The sequence below is a fragment of the Pangasianodon hypophthalmus genome, chromosome 19 (assembly GCF_027358585.1).
Source record: "Pangasianodon hypophthalmus isolate fPanHyp1 chromosome 19, fPanHyp1.pri, whole genome shotgun sequence".
NCBI lineage: Eukaryota > Metazoa > Chordata > Actinopteri > Siluriformes > Pangasiidae > Pangasianodon > Pangasianodon hypophthalmus.
In genome coordinates, this window is record NC_069728.1 from 20,979,527 (window position 1) to 20,995,787 (window position 16,261).

At 36.4% G+C, this 16,261-nt stretch overlaps 1 long non-coding RNA gene across 2 annotated transcripts; it reads left to right on the plus strand.

Annotated features, from left to right (window-relative positions):
* The first annotated feature begins 147 nt into the window (after window positions 1-147).
* On the plus strand, window positions 148-8,600 carry LOC117599708 (uncharacterized). Of its 2 annotated transcripts, none has more exons than XR_004580089.2 (4): window positions 148-238; window positions 477-685; window positions 6,064-6,264; window positions 6,360-8,600. It is a non-coding gene; the product is annotated as an uncharacterized LOC117599708 (long non-coding RNA). The 2 variants fall into 2 exon arrangements; XR_004580088.2 differs by having other exon boundaries at window positions 6,150-6,264.
* The last annotated feature ends 7,661 nt before the right edge of the window (window positions 8,601-16,261 follow it).

A 16,261-nucleotide genomic window follows, 5' to 3' on the forward strand; every position in this document is an offset into this window, starting at 1 on the left:
TACGGTCTGAAGTCGGTTTCTTAAACAAATTCACCCTTCCACCTTAAATATTAAATATTAAAGCGATTGCAGTTACACTGTTCCACCACTAGAGGGAACAATTTTCTTTTAAAAAGCTGTGTGTTCCCTGCTGAACAAAACAAACATCAGAAACCCTCATAGTAATGGTTTTAATGGTTTTAATGGGAATTGTATTGGTTTAAATAGAAACTCTAATGGTCTCTGTGGCTCTCTACTGGTAATTTGTTTTGTCTTGTATTGTCTAGTGGATACCATTAAGGATTAATTGTTTTAATGGTTAAGAGCTGATGGTTTGTAATGGTATTTGTAGAGGAAAACATTAGAACTTATGTGATGGTTTCTATTGTTTTTTTCAGCAAGGTTGTTTTGTTAAAAAAAAAAAAAAAAAAAAAGCTGTAAAATGAATTTAAAACAACAGATGTCACAGTTAATCAGTTAATTTAACCCTTAAACAGGCAGCGTGCATCACGGGACACATTCTCTTTGGCATCCTGTAGGAGGTATGAAGTAAAAGTTTTCACCCAAAAGTTTCCTTTTAACATTGAGCAAAGTTTGCTCTGTTTTGGGGTATCTGGGTCACATGACCTGGTTCGAGTTACCTGAGATCATTTCCTGACCAGAATCCATCATGGCCGCCGAAGGTGCAGGAGATTCCGAGCATGTGGTACGTAATTATACGTTAATCATGTTTATTTTCAGACAAACAATAATATAAACTCATAATATCAGTTATGAATGTTGTCTTTACATCCTGATGAAGAAAAAGAGTCCACATGTTGTTCATGATGTTAATTAGGTTGTTTTGAAGCGTGTGCTGCCAGGTTAGGGGAAGAAATTCGTTTTCAGGTGAAGCTTGACCAGGACATCTCCTGCACTAGGACCTGCTCCATTCTGAAACCGTAAAGAAAATCAGTTTATTTGTATTTTAACGCTGCAGAAGTTATTTTTTTCAGACCAAAGTTGTACTTGTGTATATAATAATACGCCTTGTCTACTAGAGAAATGAAGAATAAAGGAAGGAAAATGAAAATCTACAGTCAGGTGCATAAGTATTTGGATAGTGACACAATTTTTATACTTTTATACTTTTTAGACTTTCTGCATTAATTCAAGGGGTTGAACAAAACCATTGCATTAACTGTTTAGGAATTAATCCATTTTTTACAGAGTCCCTCCATTTTCACAGGCTCAACAGTAACTGGACAAACTAACAATCATAAATATTAGGGTTATTTTTAACACTTGGATGCAGATCTTTAGCAGTCAGTGACTGAAGTCTGGACCCCATGAACATCACCACATGCTGAGTTTCCTCCCTCGAGATGCTTTCAGTTGCCTTCAGCTGTCTTTCTAATTCAGTTTTGTCTTCAGTAAGTGAAAAGCAGCTCAAATGGGTTGAGGTCATCGGCCATTTAAGAACATTACTCTGCAGATTCATTACTTTGCCTTAAGAAGCTCTTGGGTTGCTTTCGCAGTACGTTTTTGTGTCTTTATCCATCTGTACTGCGACTGTAAATGCGACACTGAGAGTGATAAAGGACGAGTGATAAAGTGATGCGGTGATATTTAACCTTATTTACATCTTGTGTTTTTGTTCAATATTATCTGAATAATATCACAGAATCAAGATTATTTATAATATATCTGTAAAAAGAATCTATAACTAGAATCAGTGCATGCTGTTCTAGGAAAATAATCCACACACTCGTTCTAATACGTTAGAACGGCCTGATGTGAAGCAGAGTTACTGTTACTGCCCTGAAGTTGATTATTTTCCTCTAACAGCACGTCCCCGAGTGTTTTATTCCTCTTACACCTCAGCAATTTACCAACAATTACACATTTTTATTTATTAAAGAGCGACACGACATACTTTTATCCATTTATAATTACATTTAATGTACATGAAGCAAGTTAGTTCCTGTTGTCACTTACGTTATAGCAGCTATAAACACTCGTTCCCTCACCAGTCTCTTTATTCTCTCTCTTCAAGTTAATAAGATAAAAAAAAATAAACGCAGCTTGTTACAGAGAATCTGCAAAGAAGCGTAAACTCCTCTGTCCTGAAGATGTCAGAAAACTTAAAGTTACAGCTTTACAGCTGACTGTTACAAAGCGCTGACACTGGAGACTCCTTCCATAAATGTTAAATAAACATCTCCTTAGAAGAAGTTTTTTTTAAAAAAAACATCCTTTATTTAAAAACAGATATTTTAAACCTGTTTATTATCAGTGGAGCATCTGCTGTACACGTCCCTGTGAATGAGCTGTTACTATAGAAACGATAACATGTTAGAGCGAGTGCATTAATATAAACCTGCGCTACTGTCAGAGCTGCTGTTATAGAAAATTAATCAACACCTTCTGACCAATCAGAATCCAGCAGCGCTGTGGTATAAATGTATTTAGTGAAAGTTTTTGTCACCAGAGGGCGCTGCAATTTTTCCTCACAACATGAAAGAAGAACAACACGAAATTACTTCCATGCTCTCTCTCTCTCTCTCTCTCTCTCTCTCTCTCTCTCTCTCTTTTTATTCTCAGCTGCTTTCACCATCATGGCAAAGTAAGAAAACAAGCTGATAGATGATCATTATTGCTGCACTTCAGTAAATAAACCTCACATTTACCTCAGAAATTCACAAAATCCATAAATCTAAAAGCCCATAAATCTGTCAGTCGCAGAGTCTGCATCGGATTTAAAGATGACAGATTTACAGCTTTTACACACACACACACACACACACACACACACACACACACACACACACACCTCCAGGCTGCAATGTGTAAACATGTTTAACACTTATGTCTTGAAGCAAAATACCAGTTAATGTATAAATTGTTAACGTCAAAACTTTCTAACGTAATGTTTTGTTGCACAGTGACAACTTTACACCTCAAACTCTCGAATTAATCTCATAACTGCACATTCAGTTTTGCTTAAATGTCACAAACCACGGCATCACGTCTCATGGTGAACTCATTTGATTTAATCTTTGTGTGTAAAACCAGAAACACGTTTAGAATTGATGTGTACTTCATCACAATCCATTACTCCTCTATCCGAATCTGTACAGCTGATGTTTGGCTGCTGGTCAGTGTTTTTCCTGCTTCTGACATTAATAATAAGATGTTTATGGCTGGTGCATTAATCACACACACACACACATTCCTGAGATGAACAGAATGAACTTCCACAGTTTGTTTCCTGCCTGGAAACAAACATCCTCTGGCTTCTCGTTTCATGATCCTGAAACAGAAGATGATGAAATGAACAACAAGACTGGAGCGATTTAATCAGGATGAACTCGAGTCTCTGTAAAAGCAGAGAAAGCAAACAGAGGAGAGAAAAGACAAGCGAAATGCCACATCCTCTCTCGTTACCCTTTCGGTTTTCTACACTCCTCTTTCCCTCGCTGTTTTATATCTCACAGCTCAGAGTCGAGTTCAGCGCTCAGTCAGGATTTAACACTGAAAACACACACTTCAGTATTAAGACCGCAGACGTAACTACAGACTACAGCGCTGTTCAGAAGCTACGTGAGAGATACGCACCTGGGGGCGGAGTTTGTCTAAAACAGAGGCGTGTCTCAGTTATGGATAAAATGATTGTAGCAGACGAGTGCTTGGTCAGATTATCCTTCAATCCGCGGACTCGTTTTCTTTACATGAGAGCGCCTCGAATTAACATTCCACACATATAATTTTAATCGTTTCTGGATGTTACATCGTATTATATCTGACACCAAACAACAACACTACATCTTAACCACAACAGACGAGTGGCAGCTTTTTCCCCCAAGCGCCTGGAGGTTACCGTAAAACCCCGTAAACACACGATGGAGAATTTACCGACACATTTCAGAAACGACGGTCAGATTGTAGGTGTGTGATGTGATGAGATTCAGAAAGCCAGCGCAGGAAAGATTTACAGAAGAGGTTCAGTGATTTTATCTCTTCTCCTGAACCTTCTTCCTTCTGCAGCATGCGTTCAGCACTGAGAGGTGTTCCTCAGAGTCCGCGCTGGACAGCAGCCTGAATAAATGAAATATTAACTCAATCCTTACAGCACTCTTTATTCACCTCGTCCGTCTCTCATTCATGTGGGTTTTACATCAGTATTGTTGCCTGCGATGCTCTGATGCGCTGTGTACGACAAATTGTCTCTGTGAACGATAGAAATTCTGTGGTGTTTTTATTTCTTTTATCATCCAAAAATATTAAACACATCTCAGATAATTGACTGCATTTTAGATGAAGGAGATATTATACACATTTCTCTCTCTCTCCCTCTCTCGCTGTCTCTCTCTCTCATTCTCTCTCTCTCTGTGTGTCTCTGTGTCTCTCTCTGTCTCTATGTCTCTCGCTCTCTCTCTCTCACTCACTGCTTTGGGGGAAAAAACTATTCCATCCATTTAAATATTGCTATATGGTTCATTTAAAAAAAAATATTTTAAACAACTGTGAATATAATCTTTTTCCTCCATGCTGAAAATAGTATTTTAAGTAAAAGTATATCAAATACAGGGGAATTTACTTCATATGTTTCATTATGAAGATTACAATAAAACTAAAATAAAAACAATATTATAAAACATTACTGTACTTCTACACATTGGCAGATAATTTTGCTTATAGCAAGCATTTCTTTCTAGAAAGAATTAGAATTTAGTTAAGAAAATAGTTCAAGTTTTAAGTTAGTAAAGTGTCTAAAATATTATTAATATTTGTTATAATGCTAATAATAATAATAATAATAATAATAATAATAATAATACACAGAGGAATATTTGTACTTGCTAAGATATACAGTACTGTGCAAAAATTTTTATTTTTTTAGTACAAACTTTGTTATAGATGTTTATTTTCTGACTTCTACATTATTGATTCAGTACAAAAACATTTTCGATTCCAAACATTAGTTTTCCAGCACAAAATGAAATGTTACAGAAAAATGTTTGTATGTCAGTAAAGAAAGCAGCAGATTCCATAAGAGACACTTTTCAGATAAAAACATAATGAAGGCTGCTGGGTTTCGCTGCAGAAATAAGAAGCGAGTCGACAGTCAAAGTCTCCAGAAGAACTGTGGCTGCTTCTGCAAGATGCTCAGTAACACTTCCAGCTCATTTCCTTATAAAACTGCACACACTGCACCTCAGATACTGCTTTATTTATTTAAAGTGAAGGATCGTCACATTAAATACTGACTTTGTTTCATTTATTACTGTTTACTGCTCTTTATAGGATTCTTTAATGTAGAAACATTTAATTTCATTATTTTTGAAGGCGTCTTTCCTCTACAGCATTTCTTTGCATGTGCCTAAGACTTTTGCACAGAACTGTATATATAAAGTATGTGTATACTGTGAATAAAATATTCCATAAATGTTACATTAATATACAGAAAATATACATAACATCAACAAAACAGATTGCATGTAATACAAATACAGTTTGAATGTAAAAGCGTAAATCTCGATCAGGAACAGAGAAACTCCTGAGATTGTTCTCTCTCTTCTTCTCTCTCTCAGCTCTCAGATCAGTAAACGTCCTCAGACTTGCTCTAATCATCTGTTTTTATACCTGAACACAACTCCGAACGCATATTTATAAAAAATATTCAGTCTACAAATGAATAAAAAGCAACTAATAATTGATTAGCTTCAGTACAAATTAATTGTTTAACAGTGTTAGAAAACAAATGAAACTATTTATGAGCAAGTTATATATAGTTTAATAATCATTGATTTGTTTAAAAATAGTTTCCATTAGGTTTATTAAGTATTTTAACATAGTTATTATTATCTGTAAACATGCACACATTTTTTGCATCATTAATTAATTAATTATTGTTAAACAAATAATATATAGTTTACAAATGAATGAAAAAGACGTTATTAATTAATGTCAGTACAGAGTTAATGGTTTATCAGCATTGTTAATGGTTTACTTTTCCAGTGAATTATTTAACCTGTTTAATTGTTTTTGAGGAGCTGGGTTAAAGAGGAGTGTTCACTAGAAAAATCCTCTCATTGTTCTCAGATTTTGGAACATTTTGTGTCTCAGAATACGAGCATGACTTCATTTTGGCACGTGAGGTTTCCTGAGATGTCTGCGTTGTATCGCAGGAAACAGATGATGTGCTCTCATTGTGATGGAGATGGCAATAAGGCCGAGTCGACGCTCACATACTGATGTGTTTATCTGAAAAGGAAAAGAGGTGAAGAGGACACGGCTATGCGAGTATGTAGTTATTACTTTTATTATGCTGGTTGGTAACATGCACGTCAACTGATTACCACTTGGTGATGAGTTTGGTTTGTCTTTGATGAACCCAGGAGAGCCTTCTGGATTGTCTGGCAGAAGTTATAGTGAATGTAACTCGCAGCTCCAGGTGTACAGAGTGACAGACTGAATGGACAATGTTCAGGTTCTCAGTCGTAGAGGCAGCGAGAAGCTGTGGCTAGAAGGCAGTCGCTGCCTGTCATGGCAGTAACCCCAGGATGCGTGGACCAGGGCTCAGGGAAGCTGTAAAGTTGAAGAAGGAGGACCTCCAGGGTCACAGAAAGCTCCACTGGTTCGGAGGAGAGCCAGAAGTGCAAGCTCAGGCCTGGGAGGAGTTTGGAAAGGCGGTGAAAAAAACTTTTTGGCCTAAAAAGAAGCAGACAAGCAGACATGCTCTACTGGGGATGAAAAGAGCACTCTGAGAATCTCCTTAATCCAGTGGATTTGGTCTCCATTTAGGAGGCAGCGCCAGACATCTCTAGTGTTTTGATTCTCAAGAAGGCAACATGATACATTAAGAGCCAGGATGATCGGTGTAAATTGTTATTATTTTCTCTTCTGGGAAACATGTAAATATCTTCTGTAGCATCTGAAGAGCAGTAGTAAATGAAAAAAATAAGATCTTTAAACAAAATATTAATTTTCACCGATCATCCTGTTTATAAGTTTACACCCCCCCCTCGGCTCTTAATGAGATATTTCACCCAAAAATTTTAATTTTATCATCAGTCATCACTCTCTCCCCCTCATGTCGTTCCAAACCCGTAAGACTTTCATTCATCTTCAGAACACAAATGAAGATATTTTTAATGAAACCTGAGAGATTTCTGTCCCTCCACTGATAGTCAACGTAACCAAAACTTTCAAGCTCCAAAAAGTTCATAAAAGCTCCGTAAAAAAAGTAATCATAGTAATATGATCATGTGACTCGACATTTGTTCAACTTCGCTGTGCTAATATAATAATATGTATTAAATGTGGTGTAAATTCCCTTTAACTCACCACTTCCCATCATGTTCTACTCCCTTAATCACATAAACTTTAGTTTGAATAAAAAACTCTAAATTTATCTTCAGATAAAGAGCGCTTTCCCTGAGACACATGACAGGAAATAGAGCGAACCATCAGCATTTCCTGTTTAATTCTCTTCACTTTGCCTGAAATCCTGAAGCCGTAGGCTTTATAAATATCCCATTGTGTGATGAAAGGAAGAGCCATGTGATGAATAGCCGGGTGTGGGATGCAAACAAGACGTTTCTTTCCAAACGCTGCGTATTTTGCATTATTTATGAAGTATAAATTACGGGACTGTCCATTAAATTACAATGAAAATTAAAGAATGAAAGGAAGTGCTAATGAAAGTCGCTTTGTTTTATATAGATATTGTTTTAATGACTATTTTCCGTAGCTGGAAAACATCAGGTGAGGATGTGCGGTCACGGGGTGATTTTTTAAATTATTATTATTATTATTATTATTACATATTAGCTAGAAAAAAAAGCCTGCCAGTCAGTAAAAAAAGTTCAGCACAAGTACTAAACACAGTTTTCCAAAACATGTTCTTTCACTAAGGCCCTAAAATATTCTTGTATTATTACCATTATTGTAACAAACAAACAAACAAACAAACAAACAAAAAGTAATTTAATTTTTTTTAGCACTTGTATGATAATAATCCACATTTCTACATCCTCTTGTTCCAGTTCAGAAGGTTGTGAGTTCTTAAGCCTTACTGTGCAGCCAGATCCATAATTATTGGCACCCTAGTCCTTGTTAAAGACAGGTTAAATGGAAACAGGGTTTATGGAAAAATGTATTTGTGGTTAATTAGCTTGATCGTATATTACAGAGATATACTTTGTATATGTACTTTGTACTCTAACATATATTCTAAGAAAATTAAAACCTTTATCTCTATCTGCAGTACTGTGCAAAAGTCTTATTTTTTTTAGTACAAACTTTGTTATAGATGTTTATTTTCTGACTTCTACATTATTGATTCAGTACAAAAACATTTTAGATTCCAAACATTAGTTTTCCAGCACAAAATGAAATCTTACAGAAAAATGTTTGTATGTCAGTAAAGAAAGCAGCAGATTCCATAAGAGACACTTTTCAGATAAAAACATAATGAAGGCTGCTGGGTTTCGCTGCAGAAATAAGAAGCGAGTCGACAGTCAAAGTCTCCAGAAGAACTGTGGCTGCTTCTGCAAGATGCTCAGTAACACTTCCAGCTCATTACAGATCACATTATGTTTATTCACTTAAATTCAGTTTTATTTGTATAGAGCTTTTAACAGTGGACATTGTCACAAAGCAGCTTTACAGAAATAAATACATTCAGAATATAAATATTAAATTTATAAATTTATCCCTAATGAGTGAGCCAGAGGTGAGGGTGGTGAGGAAAAACTCCCTGAGACATCATGAGGAAGAAACCTTGAGAGGAACCAGACTCAGAAGGAACCCATCCTCATCTGGGTGACACGGATAGTGCGATTATAAATCATTCCCTTCTGTAACTGTGTACTACAAGTACAAATAGTGCAATTGTTTAACTAGGAAATTCATTACAGTTTACACATAAAGTCTATTTTGTTGAAGTTATCCACTGTTCACTGATGGCAGTGCTTGAAGTGGGCCAGTATCGGCACGTCTACATTTTAGTCTTTGGCGTATCATGACTTTTTCTTGTGTACCGGCACTTCACACAAGCTGCTGGTACTCTTTACTCCCCTCTCCATATCAGGTTCTGGGTGATTCATAATTATCCTACATAAACTATGTTACGCTCACTTGTTCCCGTTTATCTCTAGATAAATAACATTAATGCTAGTCTAGTGTTATGCAACATAACGTTAATGCCAATGTTGGCCTGGCTCCAAAAGAGCACAAAGAGAACGTGTGAGTCAGACATAAACACACATACATAATTTAATAATAATAAAACTAATAATATAGAGAATCATACAGATATTGCATTATTATCTTGTGAACATGTTGTGAACATCAACGATATCTCCTAGTATTTATTATTCACTGTAGAAATCCAGACTGTAATACTGAATGATTAGCGGATACACACGCCAGCATGTGAATAAGGAGAGTACTGGCGCTTTTTTCCACTTCAAGCACAGCCTGATGGAGAATGAGTGCAAAACTGTTCGTGGCAAATTGCAGTCCTAAAGCTATGAAAGCAAAAGTGTTTATATACACAGACATTTGTGATGTTTTCCGTAATGAGCGCTGAAGCTCTGCCCTCACTGCTGGGAAACGGTGTTAAGTTGTACACGTCAAATTCCAGTCATTTGGTCAAATCTGTTCGGCTTAAAAATTACAGTGTATTAGTCAACTTTCTGATGGTGTCCATCATTCCATTCCGATGGGAACTGGCTTAGTAGTTTCCATTAGGGATCATCCTATGGTGGTAAACACTTCCAGAACTTGACAAGAACCTCTTTCATGTGTAGATGATTAGTATCAGAAAGAATAAGGTCACCTTAATGGAGAAAATGAGGTTCCTCCACAGGGTTGCTGGGCTTACTCTCCATCATAGGGTGAGGATCTCGATAATCTAGGAGATCCTCGGAGCAGAGCTGGACGGAAACCCTGGAGCAGACCCAGGACCTGCTGGAGAGATTACAGCTCTCAGTCTCCATGGGAATGTCTGGAGATCTGAAAAGAGGAGCTGGAACGTGTACTTGGATTAGAGAAGTCTGGACCAACTTCCCACCAGGAAAATTGGAAGGAAAATTAAAATACAAAAAATTAAATTAGAACTACTAGTTACTACTACTGCAGGAACTGCTAGAAACAATACAGCGTATTAAACCACCATTAGAGATCATCTGAAACACATCGAAACCCACCAGGAACCACTAGAAATCTAGATTTTTTCAGCAGAGTGAGTAATGTGAGAATCTTTAAGCTGCTCATCGTTAACACTCTAGAGAAAGCCAGAAACGTACACTTTAAAGCATTTCTCCAAAAATGAGCTCAGAGCTTGGAGTAACTCCTCCAAGAACCGTGGACAAAAAGGAGCCATAAAAATCTGCCATAAATAAATAAATAAAGAACGTATTTTGAAGAACACTTTCTGGTCAGGACCGCTAAAGACACTGGCCAAGAAGTATACTATATCACACTATAAACTGTTACTCTGGCCAAAACATACAGTATATTTTATTTTCCAGTGAGTTCACTCCAAGTCCTTTAGTCAAATATGAAATTCACAATCAGTCTTCATACAGCGACTACATTCCATTTACATTTATTCATCCGGGAAATGATTTTAGCCAAAGAGACTTCAAGCTGAGCGGAGACTTAGAGAAGTGCTGGAATTTCAGCTTTAGACCTTTCATTCAGTAGCCGAGCGTCTTAACCCCCGAGCGTCTTCAGCATCCGAGCGTCTTAACCCCCAGCATCTTAACCCCCGAGCGTCTTCAGCATCCGAGCGTCTTAACCCCCCAGCATCTTAACCCCCGAGCGTCTTCAGCATCCGAGCGTCTTAACCCCCCAGCATCTTAACCAGCGAGTGTCTTAACCACTGAGCATCTTAACCGAGCGTCTTCAGCATCCGAGCGTCTTAACCCCCGAGCGTCTTCAGCATCCGAGCGTCTTAACCCCCCAGCATCTTAACCAGCGAGTGTCTTAACCACTGAGCATCTTAACCGAGCGTCTTCAGCATCCGAGCATCTTAACCACCGAGCGTCTCCAACCAGCCAGCGTCTTCAACGCCAAGTTTCTTAACCAGTGAGCGTCTTCAGCAACCGAGCATCTTAACCACTGAGCATTGTAACCAGTGAGTGTCTTCACCAGCGAGCGTCTCCAGTCAGCGAGAGTCTCCAGCCAGCGAGCATCTTCAACGCCAAGTGTCTTAACCGCTGAGCATCTTAACCAGAGAACGTCTTCAACCAGCGAACGTCTTCAACCACTGAGCGTCTTCAACCACTGAGCGTCTTCAACCACTGAGCGTCTTCGACCAGCGAGCGACTTCAACTACTGAGCGTCTTCAACCAGCGAGCGTCTTCAACCAGCGAGTGTCAATCAGTCAGCTAGTGAACGGAGTCTGAGTCTGGGTTCTTCTCGGTGGTGGTTCTGTGATGGTGGAACAAACAGTACATCTCTATTTACTCTACAGAATCTCCTGAAGCCTGAATCCCTAGCATTAGCAAGGAATTCTGGGGGATTTTTTTCCCCTCCTGTCACCAGATTTAACCAGAAAATCAACTCTGATGTTCTGAGCAGCTTCTTTCAGTACCGTATAATTTTCACAATCATCTTTTTCTTTTTTTCTTTTTCCTTTCTTTCTTTCTTTCTTTCTTTCTTCTGTTTCTTTCTTTCTTTTCCCTCCTAAACTCGCTCATTTTGTCATCATCCCACACGTCGTCAATGGAGATGGCAATCCCATAATACTGTTCACTCAGCAGTCACTCTGTTAGAGGAATTTCTAAATTGTAGGAATGTAGTGAAGTACCATATTGTGATTTTGTAAATCACACTAAAAGACTCCAATCATCGTGAACAAGTGAAAGCACTTGAAAGGACGAGCTATAAAATCCTCGCTCTGATTGAGCCGTATGGGAACGTGGACGTCTCGGTGATGACAGACTAACATGGCTGGGTTTTATTTCTCCATCTCTCTCTCTGTCTCTTTCTCTCAGGTGGGAAAGTGATTATTTTTCTTCTCCTTGTCCTCGACCGCAGCGCGTGATTAGGTTATGGGCCTAAAATGACGCCAAACCGGTTTCTTTTTAATGCAAGAGACCCATAAAAGTGTCTCATTAAGTTCAAGTCAGTGCCGATTTCCTGTCTGAGCCGAAAGTAAACGAGCTGCCAGCACACTCTGAGCGCTAACTTCCTCTCAATGTGTTATAGTTATGATTACATCTCTGTGTTTTAACGTTTTAACTGCCGTGTGTCCATAAAACCTTCACACGTTAGCAACATGCAAAGAAAACGCGCATATAAATGGGTAATAAACAAAGGCAACTAGCTAAAGATTAATTAGCATTATTTCAACAGGTTAAAGATTAAACTAGCTTTGATTTAAATAGTGTAAATACTGAAAATATACCTTTTTTTTTACATTAAACAGGCTAACACATGAATTAACATGAAAGAACAAACAGGACAGCAAACTAGCATAAACAAGCATTAGAATAAACTCACTGATAATAGCATAAAGGCTAATGCAATGTAGAATTAACTAGCTTTAATTAATATTATAACTCATAGAATAGCATAAAGAAAAAAGGCTAACACACACACGCGCACACACACACACACACACACGCACACACACAGAGTAGCATTAACTGGCCTAAACTAATATTATAATAAACTAGCATAACTCATGAACTAGCATATAAAACAGACTAATATACAAAATATTATAAATATAAATATAAAGTATGAACTAGCATAAAAGTAAACAAGCTAACCTCTGAGCTAGCATTACAGCAAACTAGACTTAAACTAAGTAGACAATGTAAAGTTTAAAATCTTGAATAAATGTATGATTGTCCTGGTATATTTGCAATGCAGTAAAAAATAAATAAATAAAAAGATTCTCTAGCCACGTGAATTACCACACACACACACACACACACACACACACACACACATACACACACACACAGTATATTGAATACAGGGAAGTTTGGTGTATAATCAGAACAGATGAGGCGTGTGTGTGTGTGTGTGTGTGATCGGAAAATATTTCACTTGGCAACTCTTTGCTGTGGAATTTATTCCGAGTGTAAACGCTCGTTAGTTTGGGCCGTTTAGCTGTTGGTGGTTAATTATGAAAGGAGAAAAAGATGAAAGTCTGTTGCAGGGTTAGAAAAGCAACCGAGGGCAGCGCAGTGGTTCTGTAGAGACACTGTTTGTTCTCCAGACTGCAGGAACTCGTGTTTTCTCAGCGTCGGCGCATCTGAGTGACGGTCTGACGTCCTGACAGAATAAACACGGCGTGTCAGTGCAGAAACACAACACTGTTCACACACACACACACACACACACACACACACACAGAAACACACCTCTGTTCAGGAATCAGTGCAACTGTGAATCTGATCTCAGCATTAAAAACACCGTGGAATCACTGTGTGTGTGTGTGCATGTGTGTGTGAGTGTGTGTGTGTGTGTGTGTGAGAGAGTATGTGTGTGTGTGTGTGTGCGTGAATGATATACTTACAGAAAGATGCACTGATATGATCTACTGTTTACCTGATAATAAGAGTTCTTCCTCATTAGTATTAGTTTGTAAAAGTACAAGTTCCTTCCTTATAACTCCAATCAAACAACCCATTTTTAAAATAAATAAAAAAACTTTATTCGAATGAAAAAAAATACATCATTTATTTCCAGCAGTAAAAGTTCATCAAGACACAAAAAAACAATTTTCAGGTTATGCATGCATCCACACACACACACACACACACACACACACACACACATATACAGAGCCCTAATTTGAATTTTACCTTTGCGTTAACTTTTAAAAATAATCCAATAATGAAACTCGGTCTACGTTCTGAAATAAAGTTTTGTTTAGAACACGGATCCGTACTCGACGTCTTACAGAAGTCTTTGCCGTGCGACTCGGATCCTCAAGACGGCGTCCTCTCGGGTCGGTTCCTCGGTGAGCACCATGAGCATCGTCTCTGACACTTTTAATTCAGTTTTATGTGTGTAGCGTTTTTAACAGTGGACATTGTCACAAAGCAGCTTTACAGAAATAAATACATTCAGGATCTAAATTTTAAATGTCTAAATTTATCCCTAATGAATAAACCAGGCGACGGTGGTGAGGGAAAACTCCCTGAGAGGACATGAGGGAGAAATGAGTGCCACTCGCTCTTCCTGAAAGGTTGTGTAATGCGATGTTCTCCTCGCTAGTGCTCCCACACACACTTTTCCAGAGACGCTGATAATTCAGCAGACGCTCTCCCTCGCCTGACCGCCGCTACGTTCAACCCTGCGTTCAGCTCAACTCTTCACTTACTCGGCTCATTTCCTGCGAAATATAACGCACATGCTTCCATACTCAACGTCTCGTGTTATATTTCTATTGTAATACAATAATATGTCACTCACAAAGCTCTCTTTTTAGACAAATTATTAATAGAGTAGTTTATTATTATTGTACAGTATTTAGTCATGGATAAAGGCCACTGATTTACAATGAAAGTCTCTATAAAAGTTTTTTTGAACACATGATTTTTGAAGTTAGATAGTTACGTATTTAAAAAAAGGTTAAAGTTTATGAATTGTTAGAGTAAAAGTGACAGGGTTGGTTTGTATTACTGTTGATGGTGTTTTGATATTTTGAAAATGTTTTTCCCCATTTTTCCATTTGCAGGTTTTTTTCTTTACTGTTGCTATTTAACAATATTTCACTGTACGTTACATGGACATTTTTTTTTACAGTGTAGGTAGCATTTTAAGGAATTTGTACTTTTTCTGAATAATAATATAATGAAATTATATTCTCTATAATGAAAAAGTGTCAATCTCAATGAACAACAACAACAACAACAGATTTTACCACTCTAAATAATCATGACTTTTTAAAATTTTTTTTATTTTTTCATTTTCTAGGCTCAACAAGATTTATTTAAAATTTATTTTGTGTGTTTAAACTTCATTATTAAAGCGTTAAATCAAATCCACAGCCACTCCGTCTGTTTGTCTTCATATATTAAAGAAAATGATATTTAAAAAAAAGAAAATAATATATGTGTATATTTTATATTTATATTTATATATTTAGTGAAGGAAGATGTGTTTGGATTTTGTTTGCTTTTTACAAATAAAGTTATTAATGAATAATAAAGTATGAATTAATTATTAACCAGATCATAAAGTAAATATTAAATAGAAATAAAGCGTGTGTTTGTACGTGACCTCTCAAACAGGAATGGAGTTAAAACGATGATAATAAACACTTTAATTGGTGTCACATTACAGCGTAGGGTAACCCTAACCCTAACCCTAAAGCAGATGCACAAGCAGCATGAGAATGTTGTGTTGTGTTGTGTTGTGTTTTTTTGTGCAACCTTCCACAGTGTTCGGAAATGATAACACAACACTACAACACAACACTGCAGAGCTTCTTTAAAGGGTGAGACAGAAAAATGTCAGTAATTAGAGATAATTTAACTAATTAAAATATTGACCTTAGCACACAGTTACAGTAAAACTCTAATCCTGTAATTATCTGATTTAAAAGTTTAATGTATATAAAAGTTTAATGTCTATAACACTTTGCCAAAAATCTGCCAAATAATAATAAATGATAAATAAATTAAACTTTTTTAACAAGATTAGCATTTAGTTTTATTATAGCATTTATTATACTAAATTATTATTATTATTATTGTTGTTGTTGTTGTTGTTGTATTTAACACCTTACCAAAAAACTTAGGTGATACTACTACTACTAATAATAATAATAATAACTGATACATAAATGAAATGTTTTTAACAAGATAAGCATTTAGTTTTATTATATCATTTATTATACTAAATTATTATTATTGTTGTTGTTGTTGTTATTAGCAGTAGTAGTAACACTAATATTAGTATTATAGCATATGTATTATATCGATATTAAATATATTTACATATTGTTCCTTAAAGTATTATTATTATTATTATTATTATTATTGTTGTTGTTGTTGTTGTTGTTGTATTTAACACCTTACCAAAAAACTAAAGTGATAATACTACTACTACCAATAATAACTGATATATAAATGAAATGTTTTTAACAAGATAAGCATTTAGTTTTATTATATCATTTATTATACTAAATTATGATTTATTATTATCATTATTATTATTATTATTATTATTATTATTATTGTTGTTGTTGTTAGCAGTAGCAGTAACACTAGTATTAATATTATAGCATCCTCATGAATTATATTCATATTAAATATATTTACAT